We start from the raw sequence: 20,630 nt of genomic DNA, 5'->3' as shown, positions 1-20,630 counted from the left end.
AAATGTAACAAATTATTAATCATAAACACAAACTGCTACAAGAATCTTGGTAACGGCAATAAACAAATAACTTTACTCACAATAACTTTCCCGCCCTTCCTGATGGCACCACCGATGCCCTTGGGGTTGGGGTTGGCACTAGCGCCGCCCAGCAGGGCCAGCACCGCCATCACCAACACCACGAGACCGAACAGCTTCATGATGGAAGGTAGACGTTTGAAGCAACTAACTGTTGTTAACTAAAAGAAGCGCAAACTTCGAATGATGATTGATCATATTTCACTACATTTATATATTAAAATGGTAATAGATAACACTACTTCAACAGTACAATAGGCCATGAGAGGGTTTTTTGTGTTCGTCACTTATTCTAAACTTAAGTAAACGTACCGTAACGGAATAGTAACATTGAGCATGAGGATAACATAGTCGGGAATGGCTGAAGACGTTTTGTCGGAGCTTTTACGTCATACGTACTTACCCACTAATGCCTGGTAGGCACTAGGCCACTTAAATAAACCGCAACCACATTAGATCAACTGATTTATTCCACGCATATAATATAACTACATAATTTTTATAAAATTATTATAAAGATAAAGATTATTTCTTAATCTTTTTTAAAAGCTTTTTAACATTAGACTTATTGAAGATGACTATTTTGTCCTCAATGTTAATGGAAATAATCGAAATATTGTTTAAACCAAACAATCACTGTTGTGTAGCCAGTAAGTGATAAGTGATTGGATATCAGAATTTTAATCCGATATGATTTTTAGATCGGTAATAGAATTTCACCAGAAAGTAAAACAGTTAGGTAATCTTATCGTGAACGTGAGAACAAAGTTACAAAATTCAAAGATTTTAATTGGAGGTTTAAAGAAAAAGTTTAATACCTTATCAAATCGAAGTCTGATTTTTTAAATGTCCACAATTCGAAACCTAAAGAAAGATCTTTACCTATGATTATATTAGATGTAATAGCAGTCTTCATAACTGAAAATATTTGGGCTGTATTTTCTCTTATGAAATGCTTAAAGGTGACTGTTTTGTTTTTAAATAACCCAAGTCATGTTCAAGTAATTACGGTAAGTGTAGGTTGGTAATATAGGTATTTTGAAACGTACTATTATACTATGGAAACAAGGAAAATCTTGTATAAACTAAGAAATCCAAATCATTTAACGGGTTTTTGCTGCGGTTATTCATTGTAAATCCATACGCAACTATGTGACTTTATGGTTTTTATTAACATTCTATAGTTGTTTGTAAATAATTACTTATGAACATAACGTACCTAACCATACTTAGATTGAGATTAATTGTTCAATAGTTATCAATATGCGTTCTCATTTACCCAATTATTAAACATGTTATAGTGTATTCCGAGTTGCGAGAATTGGGTCAAGTTAAAATGTATATCAACAGGGGTGAATTAGAGAGCACCACAATATCTGTGTCTACCCCTTCTCATAAAGACGGCGTGATTATAATAATTATTATGCCCTTTTAATCTGACAACAATGACGTACAGATAATTTGCAGACCTGTCAATATTTATTAGAAACTGTCAGAGTCGATTTGAGAAAATTATTTACAAGCGAGCCGATGTTTAGCTGAAATAAAGGTATCCAAGACAAGCATGATTGATTTAAACGATATCAAAATTAAGTTTCGTGTTACCAAAGGCATTTAATCAATTTGTGCAATAACAATACTTTGTTTACTGTTTTGTTTAGTTTCAAATAACATTACTTAGTCCAGAGAATGCTACTTAAAACTTCGATTCAGTAATATTTCTTTCGTTAAATACAATTTGACAATTGAAAACATGTTTTGACAATCTATTTATCCACTGTTAACAGTTTTACAAAAAGTAAACAGTAGGTTCGTATCGTGGTGGCCAGCAGGTTTGAGAGACTCTTCTCATGCATGAGAATGGGTTCAAAACCTGTAAACATCCAACACCAATGTGACTTTTTCCGAGTTATATGTTTAAGAGGTGAAGGAAAACATCGTGAGGAACACTAAGAAATATATGTTTGAAATCGCCAAATCACATTAAGTAAGGGTGGTGATTAATGCTCAAATTTTCTCCGTACCAGAAGAGGCCTTCGGTCAGCAGTAGCCACTTATATGCTGTTGATGTATAATATAAACAGGTGTAAAGAAAAAAAAATTAAGACTCTATTGATTACATTATATTGAGTGAACTCATAGACATTAATAAACATGGTAAATATCCCGTCTTAAGTTCTAATGTTACTGTATTGATTTCCGAAATTAATTGCCATTTAGGTGCGTACAAAGATATGCGCATTTAGAGAACTGCGTCTGATCTTTCATCTAAGATAAATATAAAATATGTAAAGTACGGCTTGTACCTTAGAATTACAAAGCAAAGCGTTAGATTATCCTTAAAGTTTAGTCACCAACCTTATCGTATATAAATCAAGTAATGCGATGTAAGGCCATCATTCGAGTAAAGTGGAGCAACACACATCAACATGAAACTGTTCAACCTGCTGGTGCTGGTCCTCGCGGTGGTCGCCATGTTGATGGGCGGCGCCAGCGCATACCCCAAGGGCACGGGTACTGCGTTATCAAAAGGAGCTAAAGCCGCCGTAAGTAGTTTCTATATTTTCGTCTTATAAAGAACTAGCTACTTCCGCACGGTTTCACCCATGGCTCTCTCTCTGCTTGGCTCCTATTGTTCATAGCGTGATGTTTTATAGCCTATAGCCTTCCTCGATAAATGAACTATTCAACACAAACATAATTATTTAAATCGGACCAGTAGTTCTGGAGATTAGCGCGATCAAACAAACAAACAAACACACTCTTCAGCTTTATAATATTGGTATAGATTAGTCTCAAAAGTTCATTTTCACATCATTATCATTTTAAATTCTATAGTTTATGAAAATCGTTATCATTAACAATAAGTAACGTTTTACACACAAACTGCCGCACTCAGAGACATTTAATGATTACTTAAACTATTCCTCAGTAACGATTTTGTATCGAAAACATTTGCTAAGGACTAGTTTTAAAGCAAACATTAAATGACTGGTATGACGGTAAGGTAAACAAATCATATAGAAAGAATTAATATAACTGTTAGTAGTTAAAACAAAAATATTTCCTCATTTATTATGGGTTCATGGAAATCTCTTCCCAATCTCATAATCTCATTATTTCTCTCATCCGTTGGTCTATAATATAATTAATATCATGTATAATCAAAAATAAACCAATATTTGTGGATTATCACTATGGTTTTTTTTAGTATTAACGGCTGAAATGATTATTTTTACCTGTTCCTTTAGTTTTGTTAGGTAGGTGACTCAGGGACATGAATGACTATCTTGGATCCCGCAACGAAATAAATCAGAAGATATTATTAGAGGAGAAGAAAAAGTGAAAGTGTCTTATGAGTCCTTACATGAAAAAACGAGGTAATAATTCTTCTTAACCTTAAGTATCACTGCAATTTAATTCTCGTATCGCAGCTTTAACCGCAAAACCACTAATAACAAAGTTGCGGTTTTCAAAATAACAATGGAATAAAATCGCCTCAGTCCTTTGATTCATAATTATGAGGACACATAAAAAGGATTTTCGGGTCTTTAAAAAAACGGTAGATGCTTTAAATTCTATAGATTTTATTTCATTTGAGAAGTAGTACAAAACACGTACCTAAGCAGAATTTCGGCATAGTTTTTTATTTAATAAATCGCCATGGCCGCGCGTTCGAAAGGGACACATACAAATCTTTGAGTGACCATGACCAAGCTATAATATACAAAACTATATATTTCTGTAACGTCACTACAAAGAAAATGAGGTAAACGATGAAATGTATTAATACTGATGTTATTAACTTTGTTTCTCTTCAAAGGAAGGACATTGATATTTAATTAAAAAGTAAACTTTTGCTGTTTGACCTATTTATGTACTGGTCGCGGCCTCGGCTCCCCTGCGTACAATCAGGGAGGAACACTTTTCTAGTGAGGAAACACACATGACTGTCTCGTTTGATTTATTGAACATTACAATGTAGCACTGATACATAATTTGTCTATGTTGCTACTACATATGTCTACATCTACTATCTACATATCTATACAATCCTTTTTTAAGGAGAAAGAATTATCCAATGACTTCTCCCGCCTTGGGCAAGGCGAGAGGGAATGTCAGATTCTTACTGACTTAAAAATTATATTATAAATTCCTACTCCTGCTTTTATAGCCGGAGCCCCGGTAAATCCGCTAAGTAGTTCGCAGCTCCGGGCTAGACGTCAGCCCTACTAGGCCACATCTGTGGTGGTCTGATGGCTCTTTGAGATCCATACAATCCCTAAAATATCATCACTGGTTATCCACAGTCCAGTGATCATCTTTTCAGGAAAATTATTGGGAGATAGAATTGTATAATGGCGGTTACTCTTCCAACCAATCTCAATGTCAATGCAATTTCAATCCAATAATTACACTGGTAAACAGTATTTTTGTTAAACAAAATCGAGTCGGTTTTTTAAACACTACTACCTACCCGCATATAAACCTCATACTTAGTTTTGTTCGATCACCCTCAGTTTCCGTTAAATATAAACTAAATTGATTACGCGAATTTTGCTTACCGACGTATGTTCCCGATAAATTAATATTGAATTATTGAAATTAAAACGGTTTTTTTTGTGATTGTCGTTTCTGTACATCGTAATAAGATGCCCAGAGTGTGTGTAAACCATCCTGATAACTTTTGTTACATTTGCGGTCAACTTACTATTAAAAGTCAACGTCGTAATTTGACACCATTAGTCAAAAACTGTTATTTTAATTATTTTGGCTTTCCTGTGCGAAATTTGGACAAAACCTGGACTCCTAGTGTTTGTGGTGCACAATGTGTTAGTTTATTAACATCATGGGCTAAAGGATCTCGTCATATGCCATTTGCAGTTCCAATGATATGGTCTGAACAGAAAGACCATGTATCAGATTGTTATTTCTGCCAAACTTCTATCAAAGGTATTAATCACAAATCTAGACACATCGTGAACTATCCGAATTTACAATCTGCTCAAAGACCTATCCCACACAGTGATGATCTGCCTGTTCCTCAGCCTTCAGTAAACATCCGTGTTTGACGTGGATGACGTGATTGATGAAGAAAATGTATCTGAGAATTATGATTCCTTCAACCTCTTATCAGCTTACAAAAATATGGGATGCAATATGTCGCTCAAGATACACTTCTTACACTCTCATTTGGATTTTTTTCCTCGAAATTTGGGAGCCATTAGTGATGAACACGGCGAGCGATTCCATCAGGATATATCCAACATGAAAAAACGGTACCAAGGCAAGTGGAGTCCGAACATGTTGGCTGATTACTGTTGGATACTCAAAAGAGATGTACTTGACGCTAAATATTCCCGAAAATCCTGAATAAAAGTCAAATGTTAGTTGTTTTGCTTGATTAAATTCAATTTTCAACCATATTTACTTAAAAAAAGTGTATTGCAGTTGCAAGAAAACTGAGGGTGACTGAAACTTTTCAAAAATGCAGATTATTAACAGGCTAATTGTAGATACAAAATATCCCATTCAAATTAATTTAACTTTTATTGAGGTCATTTTTGTCACACAGTGTTATTAAATGTCCTAACTATACAACCCCAATCGTAGTAGTTAAAATAGCATTCAGAGTACAGAATATAAAGCCAAACTCAATACCATTTGGGTTATTCAATATCCATGCAATACGAATGCAATAGGCGCTAGTAGGTTGCAGCTCAAGAGTACAAAATTTCACGATATCAATGTCAATCGATTGGATTTGGATTCAAGAGTAAGCCTCCTGAAATTTCGTAAATATTATTTTGAAAGCAGACAGTAAGAGAACACAAAGTACAACTAAATTGGTACATATACTTTCACTACTACATAGGATATTATATGGTCTGGGTAAATAGTTATTGTATTGATTTAAATCAATTGAGAGATTATTGTTATTGCTTGTGTGAACACAGAAAATACTAATCGTGTTCTTAAGAGCATATAGCTTAATGAAAGGTTTACTGCCCTACATAAAAAATGCATACCTTTTTTTCAAAGTCAAAGTCAAATCTTTTATAGCATACATATTTAAGTTAATAAGTTAAGGTTACGGTTTCAAAGTCAACAAAAAACTTAAGTAGTGTCAACGGTTTATTAAATACATAAAACATAGGTAACAGGATAACAATTAGCAATTAACTACAATAATCTATTGGAATGTATAATACTGCAGCGGTGGTTAGCTGTGAGCTGTGAGGAGTAAGCAGCCTGACATCTGGTGGATGTCGCCTAGTTGTGGTTCTGCTGGTAGATCTCGTGGCCAGTGCCGATGACACCGATCACACCGAGTCCGTGTTTCTGTGGACACAAGAATGGTCAATTATTATCCAAATAATCAAAACATTAATAAATGTAACAAATTATTAATCATAAACACAAACTGCTACAAGAATCTTGGTAACGGCAATAAACAAATAACTTTACTCACAATAACTTTCCCGCCCTTCCTGATGGCACCACCGATGCCCTTGGGGTTGGGGTTGGCACTAGCGCCGCCCAGCAGGGCCAGCACCGCCATCACCAACACCACGAGACCGAACAGCTTCATGATGGAAGGTAGACGTTTGAAGCAACTAACTGTTGTTAACTAAAAGAAGCGCAAACTTCGAATGATGATTGATCATATTTCACTACATTTATATATTAAAATGGTAATAGATAACACTACTTCAACAGTACAATAGGCCATGAGAGGGTTTTTTGTGTTCGTCACTTATTCTAAACTTAAGTAAACGTACCGTAACGGAATAGTAACATTGAGCATGAGGATAACATAGTCGGGAATGGCTGAAGACGTTTTGTCGGAGCTTTTACGTCATACGTACTTACCCACTAATGCCTGGTAGGCACTAGGCCACTTAAATAAACCGCAACCACATTAGATCAACTGATTTATTCCACGCATATAATATAACTACATAATTTTTATAAAATTATTATAAAGATAAAGATTATTTCTTAATCTTTTTTAAAAGCTTTTTAACATTAGACTTATTGAAGATGACTATTTTGTCCTCAATGTTAATGGAAATAATCGAAATATTGTTTAAACCAAACAATCACTGTTGTGTAGCCAGTAAGTGATAAGTGATTGGATATCAGAATTTTAATCCGATATGATTTTTAGATCGGTAATAGAATTTCACCAGAAAGTAAAACAGTTAGGTAATCTTATCGTGAACGTGAGAACAAAGTTACAAAATTCAAAGATTTTAATTGGAGGTTTAAAGAAAAAGTTTAATACCTTATCAAATCGAAGTCTGATTTTTTAAATGTCCACAATTCGAAACCTAAAGAAAGATCTTTACCTATGATTATATTAGATGTAATAGCAGTCTTCATAACTGAAAATATTTGGGCTGTATTTTCTCTTATGAAATGCTTAAAGGTGACTGTTTTGTTTTTAAATAACCCAAGTCATGTTCAAGTAATTACGGTAAGTGTAGGTTGGTAATATAGGTATTTTGAAACGTACTATTATACTATGGAAACAAGGAAAATCTTGTATAAACTAAGAAATCCAAATCATTTAACGGGTTTTTGCTGCGGTTATTCATTGTAAATCCATACGCAACTATGTGACTTTATGGTTTTTATTAACATTCTATAGTTGTTTGTAAATAATTACTTATGAACATAACGTACCTAACCATACTTAGATTGAGATTAATTGTTCAATAGTTATCAATATGCGTTCTCATTTACCCAATTATTAAACATGTTATAGTGTATTCCGAGTTGCGAGAATTGGGTCAAGTTAAAATGTATATCAACAGGGGTGAATTAGAGAGCACCACAATATCTGTGTCTACCCCTTCTCATAAAGACGGCGTGATTATAATAATTATTATGCCCTTTTAATCTGACAACAATGACGTACAGATAATTTGCAGACCTGTCAATATTTATTAGAAACTGTCAGAGTCGATTTGAGAAAATTATTTACAAGCGAGCCGATGTTTAGCTGAAATAAAGGTATCCAAGACAAGCATGATTGATTTAAACGATATCAAAATTAAGTTTCGTGTTACCAAAGGCATTTAATCAATTTGTGCAATAACAATACTTTGTTTACTGTTTTGTTTAGTTTCAAATAACATTACTTAGTCCAGAGAATGCTACTTAAAACTTCGATTCAGTAATATTTCTTTCGTTAAATACAATTTGACAATTGAAAACATGTTTTGACAATCTATTTATCCACTGTTAACAGTTTTACAAAAAGTAAACAGTAGGTTCGTATCGTGGTGGCCAGCAGGTTTGAGAGACTCTTCTCATGCATGAGAATGGGTTCAAAACCTGTAAACATCCAACACCAATGTGACTTTTTCCGAGTTATATGTTTAAGAGGTGAAGGAAAACATCGTGAGGAACACTAAGAAATATATGTTTGAAATCGCCAAATCACATTAAGTAAGGGTGGTGATTAATGCTCAAATTTTCTCCGTACCAGAAGAGGCCTTCGGTCAGCAGTAGCCACTTATATGCTGTTGATGTATAATATAAACAGGTGTAAAGAAAAAAAAATTAAGACTCTATTGATTACATTATATTGAGTGAACTCATAGACATTAATAAACATGGTAAATATCCCGTCTTAAGTTCTAATGTTACTGTATTGATTTCCGAAATTAATTGCCATTTAGGTGCGTACAAAGATATGCGCATTTAGAGAACTGCGTCTGATCTTTCATCTAAGATAAATATAAAATATGTAAAGTACGGCTTGTACCTTAGAATTACAAAGCAAAGCGTTAGATTATCCTTAAAGTTTAGTCACCAACCTTATCGTATATAAATCAAGTAATGCGATGTAAGGCCATCATTCGAGTAAAGTGGAGCAACACACATCAACATGAAACTGTTCAACCTGCTGGTGCTGGTCCTCGCGGTGGTCGCCATGTTGATGGGCGGCGCCAGCGCATACCCCAAGGGCACGGGTACTGCGTTATCAAAAGGAGCTAAAGCCGCCGTAAGTAGTTTCTATATTTTCGTCTTATAAAGAACTAGCTACTTCCGCGCGGTTTCACCCATGGCTCTCTCTCTGCTTGGCTCCTATTGTTCATAGCGTGATGTTTTATAGCCTATAGCCTTCCTCGATAAATGAACTATTCAACACAAACATAATTATTTAAATCGGACCAGTAGTTCTGGAGATTAGCGCGATCAAACAAACAAACAAACACACTCTTCAGCTTTATAATATTGGTATAGATTAGTCTCAAAAGTTCATTTTCACATCATTATCATTTTAAATTCTATAGTTTATGAAAATCGTTATCATTAACAATAAGTAACGTTTTACACACAAACTACCGCACCCACACCCCACATTTAATGCTTACTCAAATTATTCCTTAGTAACGATTTTGTAACGAAAACATTTGCTAAGGACTAGTTTTAAAGCAAACATTAAATGACTGGTATGACGGTAAGGTAAACAAATCATATAGAAAGAATTAATATAACTATTAGCAGTTAAAACAAAAATATTTCCTCATTTATTATGGGTTCGTGGAAATCTCTCCCCAATCTCATAATCTTATTATTTCTCTCACCCGTTAGTCTATATATATAAAAATCAATTGCTATTCCTTTGTCTCGCTAAAACTCGAGAACGGCTGGACCGATTTGGCAAATTTTGGTCTTGAATTATTTGTAGAAGTCCAGGGAAGGTTTAAAAGGTGAGAAAATATCAAATAATTGACGGAAAAACCCTAAAAACTGCCCTTTCCTTTATCCCATACAAACGTTTTCTAACTAATACGTAGAGTCAATTTGAGCTTTATTGCTATTGGATAAAGTTCATTGTTGGATAAATGCTATTGGATACTAAAAACAAATGCTATTGAATAAGTGTGCGTTGGAGACTTGGAGCACAGAATCCCTACTAATATTATAAATGCGAAAGTAACTCTGTCTGTCTGTAATTACGCTTTCAAGCTTAACCAGTGAACCGATTTTGATGGAATTTAGTACTGAGATAGAATAGACCTTGATACTTTTTATTGCAAAAAAATTGCGGAGAATGGTCATATGGAAATTCGTCATTTTAAAAGCTGTAACAGTAAAACTTTGTATTTAGATACTTAATGAGGAACGAAAGAACATGGTCTACTTTTTATTGCAAAAAAATAGGGGAGAGTGGGTAAAAATAGGGGATGAATGGTCATATGGAAATTCGTCATTTTTAAAGCTGTAACAGTGAAATTTTGTATTTAGACACTTAATGAGGAGCGAAAGAACATAGGCTACTTTTTAATAAAAAGGGTAGAAGGCGTAGTATGTTTGATAGAGGAGATTAATGTTTGCTTGAAAATTCGTCATTTTCGTTAATACGTTGCCTGTGGCTTTACTCGCGTTCGATTCTTATTTAAATACACATATACTTATTTAAATCGCCAATATCCCTACTACCATACTAATGTTATGAATGCGAAAGCACGAATGTTTTTTTTTTGGAATATAACAACGAAACAATGTATTTTTTTATTGATAGGCAATATATAGGAAATTAAAGGATAATAATATAGATAACCTTGGCTACTTTTCATCATGATTATAAAATGATGAATCGGCGGTCGTGGTTTCTTTGGAATACATATCTTTAAAAATGCTTAAAATTATCTTAAAATTATTATTATCTTTAAATCGTAGGCCGCATCATCACTTACCATCAGGTGAGATAGCGGTCAAACGTCGACCCATTAAATGTAAAAAAAAAAAAAATGCTAACAGTAACATATTCTCAAGTAATTCACATTTTAGATGACATACGGCAGCATTTTGACCATTAACACCTCTACGCGGACGAAGTCGCGGGCAAAAGCTAGATTCGATAAATTTTCATTTGTACATGTCAAATATTTGTTGTTTCTAAATTCAAATTCTGTAAATAATTATTGACATTTATGCATAAACTATGAAAAGGGTGAATAAACAATTGTCTGTATTTTTTTTAATCTATTGAAAATGTTGAAATGTGCATTAAGCATGAATAGAAATTCCTCAAATATTAATTAAGTGTGCGTTCAGAAAGAATGACAAATTATCAACAGTTACGCGTGTGTTCAGAAATTTATTTTGTGTAAATTAAAGTTTCTATTCACGTTTTCGAACAAACGATGCTCTTTCAATATAGTCTATTGGTGTGAATGACATTGACATTCGTATTGCGCGTTTTTTAAAATATGCAAAATTAAATGTATATTTTTCAATATTTCTGAGAGATTATCTTAATATTTCTTCGAGTTTTAAAAACTAAGAAGATTTTTATTTGCTAATAAGTGTTTGTTAATCAAGGTAAGTTCACATCTTCATTATTGATTTTTAGTAACTTTTGGTGACTACACAATACTACAATTTGGTATACACGGTTATGCAGAAAATGTATGAGAGCTTTTTATTTTCAGTTGGAATTTCGGTTTTAACAATGCTACCAACCAGATGTACAAGCTTAGGCCGCAGAACTCGAAATACGGCAAGGCAAAGAAATATAAGAGCAAATCAAACTGATGAGCATCGCGAAGCGCGAAATGAACTTGAACTGAATCGATATCAAGATAGAAATGTTGTGTTTAATCCCCACAAAGCTGCATTCAGTTATAATGTGGCAATTGATTACAGTTCAGAGCAAATTGTTGCTATTGGACTAATGAACATTGTGTGTCCACATTGGGATTGAAATTAAAAAATGAAGCCTCTGGATTGTGTTGCGCCAGCGGCCAAGTCAAATTGACGCCATTGGTACCGCCACCAGAGCCACCACATTCATTGGTTCATTTTTTGACTCATATCCAGCAGTACAATAATTGCTTTCAAATGACATCATTTGGGGCAACAAAAGTTATACGAGACAATTTTTTGCCTACTTTTAGCAAGTAAGTATAATGGCAAACGTTTTTTTTTTTTAGTTTTAAAACCATGTAGCTGGTGCAAAATATGTCGAGTCAGTGATGTGTTTATTTTGTAAACAATAAATCAAATACATAATAATAGTCTATAATCCGAAGACTTAAATCAGCAACATTTACAACATGTTGTAGTTTATAGTGGCATGAGCAAGATGTTCTTGGTAAAGCCTACTACCTAAAGCTGCCGTGGAAAGCTGTTTAATGTCGAGGTTAAAAGTAGTTTTAATTTGAAATGATGTAAAGTATTGTGGCAGTATTTTGCGAGCCACATGGTGGTACAATTTGCTATACAATTGCCTGTATACATATTTATATTCTTGCAGATTCAGGGATTCAAATATATCATCAAACAGGTTCCTTATTGCCAGTGCCTGTTGAAGACTATACATTTTTGCAAATATATTTTATGGACAATTCAGCAAGAGAAGTCGATCAGCGTTGCGCACACAACAACTCAGTAAAGAGATCCATTGTGATGAACAACTTCAAATATTTTTCCTTCAACACAATGAATTAGTTGCATTAGACCGATGTATTAGACATTCACAAATGCATTAGACCGCATGCCATCAGATAATCACAAAATTGTCATCAGAGCCGATAAGGCGCCTGCAGGACAGTGAAATGATTGAATCCTATGAAATAAACACTGTTATGAAAATATGTTTTGTTTTTTTTTTTTAAATTAGTAAAGTCCTTTTCAGGTATAGTGAGACCAGGAAATTATGGATTCATTTTTATATGGAGGATATTTATAGATTCCAATTCAAATTGAATAGGGACTCATACATAACTCAGCTATACAAAATAAAGGAGAGCATCATTGCTACGCGAAAGCGGTACGAAGTTCGCTGGGTCAGCTAGTCTATAATATAATTAATATAATGTACGATGAAAAACAATATTTGTGGATTATCACTGTAGTTTTTTTAGTACTAACGGCAAATGTTTTTTTTTTACCTGTTCCTTTCGTTTTATTAGGTAGGTGACTCAGGGACATGAATGACTATCTTGGATCCCGCAACGAAATAAATCAGAAGATATTATTAGAGGAGAAGAAAAAGTGAAAGTGTCTTATGAGTCCTTACATGAAAAAACGAGGTAATAATTCTTCTTAACCTTAAGTATCACTGCAATTTAATTCTCGTATCGCAGCTTTAACCGCAAAACCACTAATAACAAAGTTGCGGTTTTCAAAATAACAATGGAATAAAATCGCCTCAGTCCTTTGATTCATAATTATGAGGACACATAAAAAGGATTTTCGGGTCTTTAAAAAAACGGTAGATGCTTTAAATTCTATAGATTTTATTTCATTTGAGAAGTAGTACAAAACACGTACCTAAGCAGAATTTCGGCATAGTTTTTTATTTAATAAATCGCCATGGCCGCGCGTTCGAAAGGGACACATACAAATCTTTGAGTGACCATGACCAAGCTATAATATACAAAACTATATATTTCTGTAACGTCACTACAAAGAAAATGAGGTAAACGATGAAATGTATTAATACTGATGTTATTAACTTTGTTTCTCTTCAAAGGAAGGACATTGATATTTAATTAAAAAGTAAACTTTTGCTGTTTGACCTATTTATGTACTGGTCGCGGCCTCGGCTCCCCTGCGTACAATCAGGGAGGAACACTTTTCTAGTGAGGAAACACACATGACTGTCTCGTTTGATTTATTGAACATTACAATGTAGCACTGATACATAATTTGTCTATGTTGCTACTACATATGTCTACATCTACTATCTACATATCTATACAATCCTTTTTTAAGGAGAAAGAATTATCCAATGACTTCTCCCGCCTTGGGCAAGGCGAGAGGGAATGTCAGATTCTTACTGACTTAAAAATTATATTATAAATTCCTACTCCTGCTTTTATAGCCGGAGCCCCGGTAAATCCGCTAAGTAGTTCGCAGCTCCGGGCTAGACGTCAGCCCTACTAGGCCACATCTGTGGTGGTCTGATGGCTCTTTGAGATCCATACAATCCCTAAAATATCATCACTGGTTATCCACAGTCCAGTGATCATCTTTTCAGGAAAATTATTGGGAGATAGAATTGTATAATGGCGGTTACTCTTCCAACCAATCTCAATGTCAATGCAATTTCAATCCAATAATTATTAAATGTCCTAACTATACAACCCCAATCGTAGTAGTTAAAATAGCATTCAGAGTACAGAATATAAAGCCAAACTCAATACCATTTGGGTTATTCAATATCCATGCAATACGAATGCAATAGGCGCTAGTAGGTTGCAGCTCAAGAGTACAAAATTTCACGATATCAATGTCAATCGATTGGATTTGGATTCAAGAGTAAGCCTCCTGAAATTTCGTAAATATTATTTTGAAAGCAGACAGTAAGAGAACACAAAGTACAACTAAATTGGTACATATACTTTCACTACTACATAGGATATTATATGGTCTGGGTAAATAGTTATTGTATTGATTTAAATCAATTGAGAGATTATTGTTATTGCTTGTGTGAACACAGAAAATACTAATCGTGTTCTTAAGAGCATATAGCTTAATGAAAGGTTTACTGCCCTACATAAAAAATGCATACCTTTTTTTCAAAGTCAAAGTCAAATCTTTTATAGCATACATATTTAAGTTAATAAGTTAAGGTTACGGTTTCAAAGTCAACAAAAAACTTAAGTAGTGTCAACGGTTTATTAAATACATAAAACATAGGTAACAGGATAACAATTAGCAATTAACTACAATAATCTATTGGAATGTATAATACTGCAGCGGTGGTTAGCTGTGAGCTGTGAGGAGTAAGCAGCCTGACATCTGGTGGATGTCGCCTAGTTGTGGTTCTGCTGGTAGATCTCGTGGCCAGTGCCGATGACACCGATCACACCGAGTCCGTGTTTCTGTGGACACAAGAATGGTCAATTATTATCCAAATAATCAAAACATTAATAAATGTAACAAATTATTAATCATAAACACAAACTGCTACAAGAATCTTGGTAACGGCAATAAACAAATAACTTTACTCACAATAACTTTCCCGCCCTTCCTGATGGCACCACCGATGCCCTTGGGGTTGGGGTTGGCACTAGCGCCGCCCAGCAGGGCCAGCACCGCCATCACCAACACCACGAGACCGAACAGCTTCATGATGGAAGGTAGACGTTTGAAGCAACTAACTGTTGTTAACTAAAAGAAGCGCAAACTTCGAATGATGATTGATCATATTTCACTACATTTATATATTAAAATGGTAATAGATAACACTACTTCAACAGTACAATAGGCCATGAGAGGGTTTTTTGTGTTCGTCACTTATTCTAAACTTAAGTAAACGTACCGTAACGGAATAGTAACATTGAGCATGAGGATAACATAGTCGGGAATGGCTGAAGACGTTTTGTCGGAGCTTTTACGTCATACGTACTTACCCACTAATGCCTGGTAGGCACTAGGCCACTTAAATAAACCGCAACCACATTAGATCAACTGATTTATTCCACGCATATAATATAACTACATAATTTTTATAAAATTATTATAAAGATAAAGATTATTTCTTAATCTTTTTTAAAAGCTTTTTAACATTAGACTTATTGAAGATGACTATTTTGTCCTCAATGTTAATGGAAATAATCGAAATATTGTTTAAACCAAACAATCACTGTTGTGTAGCCAGTAAGTGATAAGTGATTGGATATCAGAATTTTAATCCGATATGATTTTTAGATCGGTAATAGAATTTCACCAGAAAGTAAAACAGTTAGGTAATCTTATCGTGAACGTGAGAACAAAGTTACAAAATTCAAAGATTTTAATTGGAGGTTTAAAGAAAAAGTTTAATACCTTATCAAATCGAAGTCTGATTTTTTAAATGTCCACAATTCGAAACCTAAAGAAAGATCTTTACCTATGATTATATTAGATGTAATAGCAGTCTTCATAACTGAAAATATTTGGGCTGTATTTTCTCTTATGAAATGCTTAAAGGTGACTGTTTTGTTTTTAAATAACCCAAGTCATGTTCAAGTAATTACGGTAAGTGTAGGTTGGTAATATAGGTATTTTGAAACGTACTATTATACTATGGAAACAAGGAAAATCTTGTATAAACTAAGAAATCCAAATCATTTAACGGGTTTTTGCTGCGGTTATTCATTGTAAATCCATACGCAACTATGTGACTTTATGGTTTTTATTAACATTCTATAGTTGTTTGTAAATAATTACTTATGAACATAACGTACCTAACCATACTTAGATTGAGATTAATTGTTCAATAGTTATCAATATGCGTTCTCATTTACCCAATTATTAAACATGTTATAGTGTATTCCGAGTTGCGAGAATTGGGTCAAGTTAAAATGTATATCAACAGGGGTGAATTAGAGAGCACCACAATATCTGTGTCTACCCCTTCTCATAAAGACGGCGTGATTATAATAATTATTATGCCCTTTTAATCTGACAACAATGACGTACAGATAATTTGCAGACCTGTCAATATTTATTAGAAACTGTCAGAGTCGATTTGAGAAAATTATTTACAAGCGAGCCGATGTTTAGCTGAAATAAAGGTATCCAAGACAAGCATGATTGATTTAAACGATATCAAAATTAAGTTTCGTGTTACCAAAGGCATTTAATCAATTTGTGCAATAACAATACTTTGTTTACTGTTTTGTTTAGTTTCAAATAACATTACTTAGTCCAGAGAATGCTACTTAAAACTTCGATTCAGTAATATTTCTTTCGTTAAATACAATTTGACAATTGAAAACATGTTTTGACAATCTATTTATCCACTGTTAACAGTTTTACAAAAAGTAAACAGTAGGTTCGTATCGTGGTGGCCAGCAGGTTTGAGAGACTCTTCTCATGCATGAGAATGGGTTCAAAACCTGTAAACATCCAACACCAATGTGACTTTTTCCGAGTTATATGTTTAAGAGGTGAAGGAAAACATCGTGAGGAACACTAAGAAATATATGTTTGAAATCGCCAAATCACATTAAGTAAGGGTGGTGATTAATGCTCAAATTTTCTCCGTACCAGAAGAGGCCTTCGGTCAGCAGTAGCCACTTATATGCTGTTGATGTATAATATAAACAGGTGTAAAGAAAAAAAAATTAAGACTCTATTGATTACATTATATTGAGTGAACTCATAGACATTAATAAACATGGTAAATATCCCGTCTTAAGTTCTAATGTTACTGTATTGATTTCCGAAATTAATTGCCATTTAGGTGCGTACAAAGATATGCGCATTTAGAGAACTGCGTCTGATCTTTCATCTAAGATAAATATAAAATATGTAAAGTACGGCTTGTACCTTAGAATTACAAAGCAAAGCGTTAGATTATCCTTAAAGTTTAGTCACCAACCTTATCGTATATAAATCAAGTAATGCGATGTAAGGCCATCATTCGAGTAAAGTGGAGCAACACACATCAACATGAAACTGTTCAACCTGCTGGTGCTGGTCCTCGCGGTGGTCGCCATGTTGATGGGCGGCGCCAGCGCATACCCCAAGGGCACGGGTACTGCGTTATCAAAAGGAGCTAAAGCCGCCGTAAGTAGTTTCTATATTTTCGTCTTATAAAGAACTAGCTACTTCCGCGCGGTTTCACCCCCTCTGCTTGGCTCCTATTGTTCATAGCGTGATGTTTTATAGCCTATAGCCTTCCTCGATAAATGAACTATTCAACACAAACATAATTATTTAAATCGGACCAGTAGTTCTGGAGATTAGCGCGATCAAACAAACAAACAAACACACTCTTCAGCTTTATAATATTGGTATAGATTAGTCTCAAAAGTTCATTTTCACATCATTATCATTTTAAATTCTATAGTTTATGAAAATCGTTATCATTAACAATAAGTAACGTTTTACACACAAACTACCGCACCCACACCCCACATTTAATGCTTACTCAAATTATTCCTTAGTAACGATTTTGTAACGAAAACATTTGCTAAGGACTAGTTTTAAAGCAAACATTAAATGACTGGTATGACGGTAAGGTAAACAAATCATATAGAAAGAATTAATATAACTATTAGCAGTTAAAACAAAAATATTTCCTCATTTATTATGGGTTCGTGGAAATCTCTCCCCAATCTCATAATCTTATTATTTCTCTCACCCGTTAGTCTATAATATAATTAATATAATGTACGATGAAAAACAATATTTGTGGATTATCACTGTAGTTTTTTTAGTACTAACGGCAAATGTTTTTTTTTTACCTGTTCCTTTCGTTTTATTAGGTAGGTGTGGCCCCACCCGATATCAAATAAAAAAAAAGTTGTGTTAAGTATTTATGTACCGTACCTAAACTTTCCTAAGCGTCGACGATTTACTTAGAAACTCTTTATATATATATTTGTTTACCTTTTTTAATTGACAAAGGTCCATTAAGTATTTAAGTGACACTCACACATGAACGTGTGAAAAGGGTCAAATTTTGCGGCTGCGGCCAGTAAACGGGCCTTTATCTTTTCGGTGACTTAACTGCGGTCCTTAAACTGCTAAAAAAACCTCAGAATTCAATGTTTTTCAACTGATGAGAATGATGACCATGTATTTCACACATTAACAACCTATGTGCCCATTGCTAACCAAAGGCCTCTTCTCACACGGCGAAGGTTTGAGCATTAATCGCCACTCTTGGGTACTCAATGCGGGTTGACAATTTCAAACTTATAATATAAATTTTAAGCTCAGGTTTCCTCACAATGTTGTCGCTCACCGTTTGTCAATGGTGTCTATATAATCTTAGAAAGTACATATAACTCAGAAAAAATGTTGCCGCACATTAGGATTTTCTCCTGTGTCGTGGGTGCGTTTACAGACATACAATTTCACATGCACATGACACCCATACCCGAAACAACAATTTATGGATCACACAAAGAATTGCTCCGTGCGGGAATCGAACCCGCTACACGTTGCTTGGCAGCCAGTTGCCCAGCCACCGCGTCAGCTGTGCAGTCACAAGCGGATGTCTTCTATGTATTTAATGAAAAAAAAAAATCATCTTGTTACAGAAAGGAGCAATCGGTGCGATTGGAGCCATCGGCACCGGCCGCGAAATTTACGAACACGTAAAGAACAAGGGATAAATAAATACTGTCAGAAATATAAGTCATATTATAAAGCACCCTTTATAATATGTTAAAATTGTCTAAATGTGTATTGATTTTCATTGTATTCATTTAAAAAATATACTTATTGTGTTATAAACAGTATTATAATTTGTATGTACATATTATCACCATACCTACCTCCTTGTTATGTTTTTTGTCAAACCAGTACCAATAATTTACTTACTTTACTTGTTTAGTCGATTGGTAATAAGTGATACTGCCCAATAAACTATGTAGTTGTTCATAACAACACAGTACCTACAAACATGGCAGCATAGTCCATTTTAATTTAATTATTATTTAATAATTCGTGCGACAGACGGACTAACGGAAAATTCAATTTTCCGTTTCAAAAGTGACTGTATGTAAATTAATCGAAATACATGCTTACATTTTTACTTTTAACTTGTCATAGAGCAGTCGCTTAACCAGTTAAGATGCTGAAAATGTGGCTACTGTACCATTATTACGAGTTTGCTTTACGCTTAAAGTAGGTAATTGAAACGAGAACGCTTTTGACGCTCTGATTAGTTGGTTTATTCGAACCAGCCAATCAGAGCGCCAAACTTGGATCGGTAAAGGTGCTTATTAAGTTGTACGAAACACGTACTTTACTCCAGATATGTTACAAATAGTTTCAAAATTATTATCAAAATTATTATGCTATATAAATAAAATAATAAATAAATAAATTGTTTATTATTACTCCATTTGTACAAATATTTTACAATAATTTGCTTACTTCTAAATAAAATGCTAATGTGTAAATTGCCTGAACTAGGTAAAACCTGTGCTTCAGGCATAAAAATGCTTATTAATATATAGTAGTGGTCAGCAACAAATTAACAACTACGTAATAACTATCAAAAAACTAAAAACTAGGACAAAGTTAAAAATATACATAAAGTTGTTATAAGTATAATATTGCTTACATCGATATTTTATTTATATCTCTAGGTAATTTTATTTACATACAGTCAGCAGTTCTTCGGTCTGGTCATAAGACAAGCCTTGCAAATATTTCGAGACCTTATTTTTACACATAAAAGAATTCAAATTATAAATATTTAGTATTCTATTTAATCTATTGTACAACAAGGGCCCTAAAAACGTGAAGAATTTATTTGAAAATGCATATATAGAGGTAGTGGTTGAGCTGCAGACTATATCGTTCCGTCTTTTGTTAATTATGTCAGCGTTGTAAGTAAGTGTAGCATGCTGTTTTAGTACAATGTGCAGAATGTAAATTTGACGAACAGTCAACACTTCGCAGGATCTAAATAGCTCGTTGGTATGAAAAAGGAAAGGCAGAGAATTTGCTACTTTTAGCACGGCTCTTTGTGCTCGTTCAAGGGAGAGAATAATTGTTTTTGATGCTCCGCCCCATGAGGTGATACAATATTGAAGGATTGATTGATATAGAGCAAAATAAACTTGCTTGAC

At 34.0% G+C, this 20,630-nt stretch overlaps 3 long non-coding RNA genes across 4 annotated transcripts; 2 read left to right on the top strand and 1 right to left on the bottom strand.

Moving 5' to 3' along the window:
* Positions 1 to 246: 246 nt before the first annotated feature.
* LOC118276481 (uncharacterized) lies at positions 247 to 19,284 on the top strand. Of its 2 annotated transcripts, none has more exons than XR_007707503.1 (2): positions 247 to 2,624; positions 19,089 to 19,284. It is a non-coding gene; the product is annotated as an uncharacterized LOC118276481 (long non-coding RNA). The 2 variants fall into 2 exon arrangements; XR_007707502.1 differs by lacking the exon at positions 247 to 2,624 and adding an exon at positions 6,717 to 9,094.
* Positions 6,201 to 15,213, bottom strand: LOC126912902 (uncharacterized). Its single transcript, XR_007707507.1, has 2 exons — positions 15,064 to 15,213; positions 6,201 to 6,420 (listed from the first exon to the last, which is right to left on the bottom strand). It is a non-coding gene; the product is annotated as an uncharacterized LOC126912902 (long non-coding RNA).
* LOC126912903 (uncharacterized) lies at positions 9,175 to 14,933 on the top strand. Its single transcript, XR_007707508.1, has 2 exons — positions 9,175 to 12,002; positions 12,359 to 14,933. It is a non-coding gene; the product is annotated as an uncharacterized LOC126912903 (long non-coding RNA).
* Positions 19,285 to 20,630: the final 1,346 nt, after the last annotated feature.

Source organism: Spodoptera frugiperda, chromosome 31 (genome assembly GCF_023101765.2).
Source record: "Spodoptera frugiperda isolate SF20-4 chromosome 31, AGI-APGP_CSIRO_Sfru_2.0, whole genome shotgun sequence".
NCBI lineage: Eukaryota > Metazoa > Arthropoda > Insecta > Lepidoptera > Noctuidae > Spodoptera > Spodoptera frugiperda.
This window is presented reverse-complemented; position numbering and strand designations above follow the sequence as displayed.